This window comes from Papio anubis, chromosome 5 (assembly GCF_008728515.1).
Source record: "Papio anubis isolate 15944 chromosome 5, Panubis1.0, whole genome shotgun sequence".
NCBI classification, from domain to species: Eukaryota; Metazoa; Chordata; class Mammalia; order Primates; family Cercopithecidae; genus Papio; species Papio anubis.
Window position 1 is genome coordinate 130,733,855 of NC_044980.1, and position 11,513 is coordinate 130,745,367.

Sequence of the window (11,513 nt, forward strand, 5' to 3'; positions counted from 1 at the left end):
ACAAGCATGTGGCAAAGTACTACGTAAAGATGGCTAGTGCAGGCAGAATAATGATGTCCCAAAGATGTCCACATTCAGGCTGGGCGTGGTGGCTCATACCTGTAATCCCAGCACTTTGGGAGGCCGAGGCGGGCAGATCATGAGGTCAGGAGATCAAGACCATCCTGGCTAACAGGGTGAAACCCCGTCTCTACTAAAATATATATATATATTAGTAGGGCGTGGTGGCACACACCTGTAGTCCCAGCTACTTGGGAGGCTGAGGCAGGAGAATTGCTTGAGCCCAGGAGGCAGAGGTTGCAGTGAGCCAAGATCGTGCCACTGCACTCCAGCCTGGTGACAGAGCAATACTCCGTCTCAAAAACAAACAAACAAACAAAAAATGTCCACATTTTATTCCCTAGAACCTGTGAATATGTTAGGGCACATAACAAATGGGAATAAAGGTTATAGGCAAGAATTAAAGTTGCTCAACTGACCCAGGGATGGGGAAATTATCCCAGATTATCTGGGTAGGCCCAATGTAATCACACGGGCCTTTATAAATGGAAGAGGAAGGCAGAAGACACTGGAGTGATGGATATGAGAATAACTCAATTTGCCATTGCTGGCTTTGAAAATGAATGGAGGCCATGAACCAGGGAATGTGGACTACCTCTAGAAGCTAGGAAAGGCAAGCAAGCAGACTCTTTGCTATAGACCCCTAGATATTCCTCTAAGGGCCTGATTTTAGTCCAGTGAGACCCATGTCAGACTTCTGACCTACAGAACTATAATACATTTGTATTGTATTTTTTAAATTTTTAAATAACCTTTTTATTTTAGAGTAACTTTAGGTTTACAGAAAAGTTGCAAAATTTAGTACAGAGAGTTCCAAGCTTCCCCTAATGCTGGTACCTAATGCCTTTAAAAAAAAAAAAAAAAAAGAAAGAAAGAAAAAGAAAAAGAAAGGAAGAAATCCAAAAAAACAAAAAACAGAACTCTAGAGCAGCTTTAGGTTTACAGCAAAATGAAGCAGAAAGTACGATTTCCCATATACCCACTGCCCCCCACATACAAATCTGTGTGTTTGAGCCACTAAGTTTGTGGTAATTTGTTATAGCAATTTAAAAAAAAAAAAAAAAAAAAAACGCTAATACAATGCCAAATGGCACTTTGGAGTAGAGGGAAAGAGAGGTAGATAATTTCCACATGCATATGGACATGGTAAAACACTAAAGAAAAATAATAATCCAAAATTCAATATAATTGTTACTTACAGTGGAAGGTACAGAACTTGTAGGTGTGACCCTATACCCCTAGAACAGTACACTCGCCAAAAGAGGCCTCTATGTGAACTAGAAAAAACAATTGTTTTCTGAGCAGAGAATTAGAAAAACGACATATCCACTGGGTAGGAACCAGCCCATGGACCCTCAGCCTAGCAGCAGATGGTTTCTTTGTACCCAAGGAAGAAGCTCCATTCTTTAGGGGGCAAATCCCTCTCCCCTTGGCATGTCGTCTTTGTGCAGTGGCCAAATTGTACCAGCATGTTGGCTGACCCCCTAGGACCTTCAGAGCTTTTGTAATATTCTAGTTCTCAAGCCAAGTAGAAGGTATATGGGGTTTGTTTTTCATAATTATTTTTCAAATTGTATGTATGCATTACATGCTCTCTCTCATATATTCACAATATTTTAAAAAGTATTTAGCAATGTGATGAAATATAGTATCATTGTACCCCATGCAGACCTTTGCCACTACCTCAATGCCCGTCTCCTTCTGACTACAACATAAAAATCAGAGAATTCTGAAGGATATTAGAGTGATACTTTTTTTTTTTTTTTTAGGCAGAGTCACTCCTTCACTCAGGCTGGACTGCAGTGGTGAGATCTTGGCTCACTGCAATCTCTGCCTCCCAGGTTCAAGTGATTCTCATGCCTCAGCCACCCGACTAGCTGGAATTATAGGCATGCGCCACCATGTCCGACTAATTTTTGTATTTTTAATAGAAACGGTATTTTACCATGTTGGCCAGGCTGGTCTCTAATTCCTGGCCTGAAGTGATCTGCCCACCTCGGCGTCCCAAAGTGCTGGGATTACAGGCACGAGCCACTGTGTCCGGCTTCAGAGTGATACATTTCTTGTTTTTTGTTTTTGTTTTTGTTTTTTCCTTGAGACGGAGTTTTGTGCTCTTGTTGCCTAGGCTGGAGTGCAATGGTGCGATCTCAGCTCACTACAATCTCCGCCTCCTGGGTTCAAGCGATTCTCCTGCCTCAGCCTCCCGAGTAGCTGGGATTACAGGCATGGGCCACTATGCCCAGCTAATTTTGTATTTTTAGTAGAGACAGGGTTTCACCATGTTGGTCAGGCTGGTCTTGAACTCCTGACCTCAGATGATCCACCCACCTCTGCCTCCCAAAGTGCTGGGATGACGGGTGTGAGCCACCACGCCCAGCCTAGGTGATACATTTGTATCACCACGAGTGATACATTTCTTAACTCCATGAAACCTCTTTTCATTTGGAGTAAGTTACCCAGGAAAACAGGACTTTCCATCTGTCAGCCTCCATTCCTATCTTCAATAAGAAGTTTTGGGCCGGGCGCGGTGGCTCACGCCTGTAATCCCCCAGCACTTTGGGAGGCCCAGACGGGTGGATCACGAGGTCAGGAGATCAAGACCATCCTGGCTAACACGGTGAAACCCTGTCTCTACTAAAAATACAAAAAAATTAGCCGGGTGTGGTGGCGGGCGCCTGTAGTCCCAGCTACTTGGGAGGCTGAGGCAGGAGAATGGCATGAACCCGAGGGCGGAGCTTGCAGTGAGCCGAGATTGCGCCACTGAACTCCAGCCTGGGCGACAGAGCAAGACTCCGTCTCAAAAAAAAAAAAAAAAAGAAGTTTTGTCTGTTTTCTCACTCAGATATTGTGCACAGTGCTGGGAGCTAAATGTGCAAACTACAAAAAGTTTGTGGGCACTTATAACCCGAGAAAGCTTCGTAAAACCTAAAGAAAAATTTCATTATTAGGGATCCAGAATATCTAATAAAATCTGACATGCTGGGCCAGGCACAGTGGCTCATGTCTATAATCTCAGCACTTTAGGAGGCTGAGGTGGAAGGATTGCCTGAGGCTAGGAGTTCAAGACCAACCTGGGCAACAAAGTGAGCCCTTTTCTCTACAAAAATAAAATAAAATAAATTTAAACATTGGCCTGGTGTGGTGGTATGTGCCCATAGTCCCAGCTTCTGGGAGGCTTAGGTGAGGGGATCGCTTGAGTCCATGAGTTCAAGGCCACAGTAAGCTCTGATCACTCAACTATACTCCAGCCTGGGTGACAGAGTGGAGACCCTGCCTCAAAACAAATGAAAACAGGGCTAGGCACATGGCTCATGCCTGTAATCCCAGCACTTTGAGAGGTCGAAGTGGACAGATCATCTGAGGTTGGGAGTTCAAGATCAGCCTGACCAACATGGAGAAACCCCGTCTCTACAAAAAATATAAAATTAGCTGGCCGTGGTGGCGCATCCCTATAATCCCAGCTACTCGGGAGGCTGAGGCAAAAGAATCACTTGAACCCGAGAGGCGGAGGTTGTAGCGAGCTGAGATTGGGCCACTGCACTCCAGCTTAGGCAACAAAAGCGAAACTCCGTGTCAAAAAAACAAACAAATAAACAAAAACTCTGACATGTCAACTGAAAGGAAGCAAAGAGGCAGAAAGAACTTGGAAGGTTCTATGCCAGTCCCACCATCTTGGACTTGGACATACTGCAACTCAGAGACTGCCTTGCCTCTTCCAAAGAAGCCCAAGACCTTTCTTTTTTAAAAACAGAGGACCTTGGATAGGACAACACTACAGAAACACCTGTTAACCTCTCCCATACTGTCTACTGTCTTCAGAAGGGGTCACTTGGGTTTATTGGTCCAAAAATCCAAGCCCCAAACCATGAAGTGGAAGTTTTGCTTCTTAAGTATAAGCTCTTCCCACCCTTCCAGATCCAAGAACTGTCTCTACCCAACCATGATGTTGAGTCTAGCAAGTACTTACAGAGGACCTTACAGATAGTCTAAATTCACATCTTCACCCTTTTGTTAAATTGTTTTTACAAATACAAAAATAATACATATTTGTTCCTGATTTTTGGCACCAAAAATTATAATACATAGTCATTAGGAAAATTCAAAGATTTAGAAGAATAAAGAAGAGCATATGTAGCATATTAATGGGGGGATAAAAGAATGAAAAGCAAAACTCTCACTTCACCCTAATCTTACTCTATTTCCCCCAAAAGTAAACCTTGTGAAATATATCCTCTCAGACCTCTTTTCATACATTTATAAAATGTACACCCACAATTATCTTTTCCTTAACATAAATAGGATCATAGTATAATACTCTAATATGATTTTTACACATATTATTCTTTAAAAATATATCCATATTAGTAAATTTGTTCATAGTTTTCACTATGAAAAACAGTACTACAATATGTTTGTATACTCATGTATATTTGTGTAGAACAGATTCCTGGAAACAAAATTGTTGAATTAAAGAATAACACAGTTAAAATTTAATATATTTTACCAAACCTACCTCCAAAGAGGCTTCATAAAAATATATGAGAATGACTATTTGCTTAAACTTTCACCAAAAATGGACTTTATGTATATTTTTAGCCAATCGAATGAGCAAAAACAATGGCACACATTATTGAACTTGCATTTCTCTAATTACAAGTGCAGTTGAGTGTTACGCTTCCTGGCCAGTTGTATTACTTAGTCAGTGAATTCTCTGTCCATTTCCATTGCCTATTTTTCCAATTGCAACGTCTTCATTTTCATCAAAAAGTAGCAACTATGTATTGAGCACCTGACTGTGCTGGTCCCTACACTATGTATTTTTAAATAAAGTATTTCTCAAACCATTTTGCAAATGAGAAATGTGAGAACCATATAGAGAGGAAATTCATACCCTGGTCTATTTTACTCTAAAACCTGCACATTCCCCACTATATCACTATACCAAAAAGCTTCATTTTACCTAAATGTGATAGGACCAAAGGAAAGTGACTCACCCAAACACTCAGCCCTGTAGATGCCCCTTTCAGTCGGCAAGAGTGGTAGGCTTTTTACCACCCTCTTCTTCCCCTCCAGAAAACAAGGTTGGAAACTGCCAAAAAGTCTGTTCAGGCAAACTTGGCTGCCTATTATCTGTGTCCTTAGAGATAAAGAACCAGCCTTCAGTACAAGGGTCGAAGATAAAGAAAGTAGAAACACCAAGAAACATGGAGACCTTGGCCCCATTCCATCCATATCACAGTCAAGGCAGCAGGCTGATGGCCTGACCAGTCAGCCAGGGTTTCCAGGCACCTCCCAACACCCTCCTGCTGTGCTATAATTAAAACAAAAAAAACCTTAGGCATGGCGAACTTTTAATCACAGGCATGAGTAACAAAGTTTAAGATCTGGGTTTTTATCACATCAAAATGATGGCTGGACACGGTGGCTCACACCTGTAATCCCAGCACTTTGGGAGGCTGAGGTGGGCGGATCACGAGGTCAGGAGATGGAGACCATCCTGGCTAACACGGTGAAACCCCATCTCTACTGAAAATACAAGAACAAAATTAGCCGGGCGAGGTGGCAGGCACCTGTAGTCCCAGCTACTCGGGAGGCTGAGGCAGGAGAATGGCATGAACCCAGGAGGTGGAGCTTGCAGTGAGCCAAGATCGCGCCACTGCACTCCAGCCTGGGCGACAGAGCAAGACTCCAAAAAAAAAAAAAAAAAAAAAAAAAAACCCAAAATGATTATTTTATAATCCTTTTACTATGTAGTTCAGATTGAAAGGTGTTCCTAAGAATGTCACTTTTGGCCAGGCGTAGTGACTCAAGCCTGTAATTCTAGCACTTTGGGAGGCTGAGGTGGGTGGATCGCTTGAGCCCAGGAGTTCAAGACCAGCCTGGGCAATATAGTGAAACCCTCATCTCTACCCCAAAATATACAAAAATTAGTCGGGCATGGTGACACACACCTGTAGTCCCAGCTACGCAGGAGGCTGAGTTGAGAGGATCATTTGAGTGTGGGGAGTCAAGGCTTCAGTGAGCCATGACTATGGCACTGCACTCCAGCCTCGGCAACAGAGTGAGACCGTATCTCAAAACAAAGAATTTCTGTTCAGGCACAGTGGCTCATGCCTGTAATCCCAGCACCTTTGGGAGGTCAAAGCGGGTGGATCACCTGAGGTCAGGAGTTCAAGGCCAGCCTGACCAACATGGTGAAACTCTGTCTCTACTAGAAATGCAAAATTAGCCAGGCGTAGTAGCACATGCCTGTAATCCCAGCTACTCAGGAGGCTGAGGCAGGAGAATCGCTTGAACCCAGGAGGCAGAGGTTGCAGTGAGCCGGGGTCGTGCCATTGCACCCCAGCCTGGGTGACAAGAGCGAAACTCCATCTCAAAAAAAAAAGATTTTCACTTTTGTTTTTCTCAAATGTGATTAACCTAATGTAAAGTACAGGAAATGTGATTTTTCTGATTTATTGTTCATGTTGATCATAATCTTCCCAAGAAAGAAAGATGGGGTAAATTATGTCTAAGAAACTGCCAAACTCCCTTCTTTTCTTCCCAAAACATTAAGCACCTATGTGATGGGTTGATAATAGTCTGAAGCTGGGAGATGGATATATGGAGTCACATTAAACTATTCTTTCTACCTTCATATAATTAAAATTTTCTACCAGCTGGGCACAGTGGCTCAAGCCTGGCCTGTAATCCCAACACTTTGGCCAGGAGAATCACTTGAGTCCAGCAATTGAAGACCAGCCTGGGCAACATAGTGAGACCCTGTCTCTAAAAAAAAAAAAAAAAAAAAAAAAATCCAATAAAAAATCACCCCAAAAAAAGTGCCAGGCACTGGGGTAGAACACAATGAGTAAAACAGTTTATATTCTTTTGAGGAGCATAATCCATTTTGTTTTCATGGTAACAGCTTACAAAGCACTTTCTCAAATGTATTAACTGATCATCCTGTAAGTACATATTATGATTCCACGTTGATGTGGAAGCCTCCTACTTTTTACTATGCCCTTTCTTCCTGGTCTTTCTTGTTTTCTGTGATAAATATAATCTAGGGAGGGTCAGATCCCTGTCATTTGAGGGTGGGAGGGGTAGAGCGAGACCAGGATAGAAAGAAGACCTTTATCCTGTGGGTGGAGGCCTGAATGGGGTTAGTTTCAGGAAATTTCAGACAATGTCATCAGAATCTTAAATGCCGTCGCCAACCTTTTAAACACTTAAAGTGAGCCTTTCACTTACAGATTCTTCCTTTGAATTCAGGGTGTTTTTTTTATTTTTAGACAGTTAAACTGGGTCACAGAAAAAGAGCTCCTTTCCCAGAATTACACAGTAAAATAGCATAAAATGTTATTCCCTTTGACTCCCAGAATCTCATTCTGTGAAGTTCAACCATGAAAAGCAGGACTGATGCTTACAGCTAAATTTTGTTTCAAATCGGTTTGATCATATACTCTACAGAGCAACCCAGGCAGCCCGTTCACCTCTGCAATGCCATCTCCCTCAGCTTTCAGAGCCCACAGAATCTGTTCTGCTTCAGTTCTCTCTTAGAAGCCTCTACTAACTTTCCCGCATGTGGTTGTAAAGTCTCATTCATATGTACAATGTCCACTTCTTCTTTGCAAATCAGCCCTGAAAAACTTCAGAGAGTTTAACCATACTGAATATACCCTGTTGCTTCTTTGTTGTCTAATTCTCAAGTGTGTAAAAAGAAGCATGAGTTTATGGCCAAAAATTAGGCTGGTTGTCAGAGACAAGCACTTGTCTATTATCCCCACTTCATCCACAATTACTTCATCCTCCCAGCCTCAGTTTCCCTGTTTACACACAGCCGAGAATCTGGTGCTTTCTCCCTCCTTGCCAGGAAGTTGATACAGATCTTGTTGTAAAAGCAGGGCCAAAAAAAAAAAAAAAAAGAAAAAGAAAAAAAGAAAAAAAGCAGGGATGAGGGTTCTCCAAGTTCTTTCAGAAACATAGTAAACAGTTGTTTGCTTGTCAAAGGACCTATATGTGCCACTACAGTGCAGACAACACAATTTCCCAGAATGGAGGTAAGCAAAATAGAAGACCATGGATAGAGGAAAGATGGCTGGAAGGAAGCCCTAGTTTTCCTCATGACCCCTTGAGCTTTGTAGGGGAGGTGTAGAGGCAGTCAGCCTGACTCACAGCTGCTGCTCCCCCGTCAAAGAGGGTTCAGAAATGAGGGGCTGCTGGATCCCAAGGTCCTAGGCTGACAAACGTAATGGGACGTATTCATCCGAGGACTGGCAGGCTTTCCTTTTGGCTCCGGCTCCTCAGGGTATAAGTCAACTTCCCCTCACTCATGTTCTCATTGTTGAGAACCCTGGGAGCTGACAGAGGAATGGGGATAAGGGCCAGACTAGGAGATGCCCTTACAGCCCCAGGTAGAAGAACTGGCTCAAGATGCAGGACATCTGAGAAGAGGAAACAGATTTTCGTGGCTCCAAGCATTTCTGTAAGCACCACCTGTACCTGTCACGAGGAAAAAGCTCCTATTAGCGCTACAACTAGCCCTCCCCACTTCTCAGCCTCCGAGAGAACGCCAGGTAACGAGAAGGGCAACCAATGAAACATGAGTTGAAAGCATTACCTCATCAGGGTGAACCCCCATTGGCTGCAATGACTCTGGACAAGGCTTGCTCGCTAGTAAATTAACCCTTGTCAGGAACATAGACCTCCATGTGGGACCCCTTCCCTCCCCCAACTGCTCCTTGTTTTCAAATTAGGAAAAGGGGTAGGTGGGGAACAATAGACCTTTCCCTAACATTTTTCTTAGGCATGGTAGCTATTCAGTGGTTATGAGGAAGTTTGTATCTCCTCTCCCCAAAATTGTTCAGTGCCTTTTGAACTAAAAATGGAGCCACTGCAACAGACTGATAAATATGGGTTAGGTAGGAAGAGGCAGAGTGAATTATCCATCGTTTTCTAAACCTACCATGGAATTGTCAGAGGGGCAAAGACCAAAAAGAATAATAAAAATTAAAACATCTTGGGAAAGATTGGCAATAAATTGATCTTGTTTTTTGCAACTTATTTTTTAAGGTTATCCTCATAGCTACACTATTTTTAATGCAAACTGCCAAAAGATATGCTGATTTATTTTAAAAAGGCAAATAGCAGACAAAAGTTTGAGTTTATTACTTGAATTGCTTCATGAATAAAGTGTTCAATAAACCTGTCTTCCTGCTATCAAAATTCTGTATTTGACAGAACCAAGACAAAAGATTGTTTTAAAGTACGCTTCAAAAACTATGCAGCAGGCATGGTCGCTCACACCTATAATCCCAACACTTTGAGAGGCCAAGACTGGAAGATGGCTTGAACTCAGGAGTTCGAGACCAGCCTGGGCAACATGGCAAAACTCTGTCTCTACAAAAAAAACAAAACAATTAGCTGTGTGTGGTGGCACACACCTGTAGTCCCAGCTATCTGGGAGGCTGAGGCAGGAGGATCACCTGAGGCCAGGAAATTGAGGCTGCAGTGATCTGTGACTGCCCCACTATACTCCAACCTGGGTGACAGAGTGAGACCCTTTCTCAAAAAAAAAAAAAAATTGCACTTAGTGACTAAAGTCAAGGGAGGGAAGACATCTAAGACTGACCTGTTTCCCTCAAGTAAAAGTTATTAGCTCTGAGCTAAGAGCTAATTTGCAAACAAGGCGTGAAGATAACTGTAGTTGTGAATATTGAGAGCTGAGTATTTGAGAAAGAGGTCCTATCTGCATACTATAGGCAGAGGCTTTCTGGGAACATTATATCTTTTATTCTAAATTGATTTAAACTTAAAATTGACCAAAATATTGTGGGGTGGTGGGGGTTGTGGTTTGTTGTTAGTGGTAATTTTTTAAAAGCTTAAAAGCACCTTTTTTTTTTGAAACGGAGTTTTGCTCTCGTTGCCCTGGGTGGAGTGCAATGACCCAACCTCAGCTCACTGCAACCGCCACCTCCTTGGGTTCAAGAGATTCTCCTGCCTCAGCCTCCCAAGTAGCTGGAATTACAGTTGCATACCACCATGTCCAGCTAATTTGTTGGATTTTTTTTAGTAGACATGGGGTTTCAACATGTTGGCCAGGTTGGTCTCAAACTCTTGACCTCAGGTTTTTTTTTTTTTTTTTTTTTGGAGTCTCACTCTGTCGCCCAGGTTGGAGTGCAGTGGCGCAATCTCAGCTCACTGCAAGCTCTGCCTCCCAACTTCATGCCATTCTCCTGCCTCAGCCTCCTGAGTAGCTGGGACTACAGGTGCCCGCCACCGCGCCTGGCTAATATTTTTGTATTCTTAGTAGAGACGGGGTTTCACCATGTTAGCCAGGATGGTCTCTATCTCCTGACCTCGTGATCTGCCCGCCTCAACCTCCCAAAGTGCTGGGATTACAGGCATGAGCCACCGTGCGTGGCCTGTTTTGTTTTGTTTTTTCAGTGAAGTACAGTAAGTCCTCACTTAACACCAGTGATAGGTTCTTGGAAACTGTGACTTTAAGTGAAATGACGTATAACGAAACCAATTTTACCATAGGCTAATTGGTATAAACAAGAGTTGAGGCTGGGCACTTGGGTTATGCCTGTAATCCCAACACTTTGGGAGGCTGAGGCTGGAAGATCACTTGAGCCCAGGAGTTCAAGACCAGCCTGGGCAACATAGTGAAACCCCAGCTCTTCAAAAAAATTAGCCAGGCTTGGTGGTGCACACCTATAGCACCAGCTACTTCAGAGGCTGAGGTGGGAAGATTGCTTGAGCCTGGGAGGTCAAGGCTACAGTGAGCCATGGTTGTGCTACTGCACTGAAGCCTGGGTGACAGAGGAAGAAGAACCTGTCTAAAAAAAAATAAAAAAGAGGTAAGTTCCTGTGGCATATTTCTTGTCACAAAAATATCACCAAACTTCTAAATAAAAACACTTCCAATATAAAAAATTAAGACAGGCTGGGAATGGTGGCTCATGCCTGTAATCCCAGCACTTTGGGAGGCCAAGGCAAGTGGATCACTTGAGGTCAGGAGTTCGAGACCAGCCTGGCCAACATGGAGAAACCCAGTCTCTACTAAAAATACAAAAATTAGCCAGGTGTGGTGGCGCATGCCTGTAGTCCCAGCTACTCGGGAGGCTGAGGCAGGAGAATCGCTTGAACCCAGGAGGCAGAAGTTGCAGTGAGCTGAGATCACACCACTCCATTCCAGCCTGGGTGACTGAGACTCCATCTCAAAAAAAAAACGGAAGAAAAAGAAAAATTAAGATAAATGTGAGCTCTACCTACATTTAAGATAGATTCATCAAAACAAGTGAGATAATTATTACCCAATTATTTGAGTTCAAGGTCTTAAGTAACCAGAGCCTATCCTGGCAGCTCAGGGCACCAGGCAGGAAGCAGCTCTGGACAGGATGCCATCCTATTGCATGGTACATTCACACACACGCTGATACTCACGCAGACTGGGTCTATGAACCTAA

The 11,513-nt window shown here is 43.2% G+C and overlaps 1 protein-coding gene across 1 annotated transcript in view; it reads right to left on the reverse strand.

The window, feature by feature from the left end:
• FAM13B (family with sequence similarity 13 member B) overlaps positions 1–5,186 on the reverse strand; it is a 110,268-nt gene extending 105,082 nt beyond the window's left edge. The window contains exon 1 of the mRNA XM_017959908.3: positions 5,055–5,186. The gene's annotated coding sequence lies outside the window, so the exon portion shown is untranslated. The remainder of the gene's footprint in view (positions 1–5,054) is intronic.
• Positions 5,187–11,513: the final 6,327 nt, after the last annotated feature.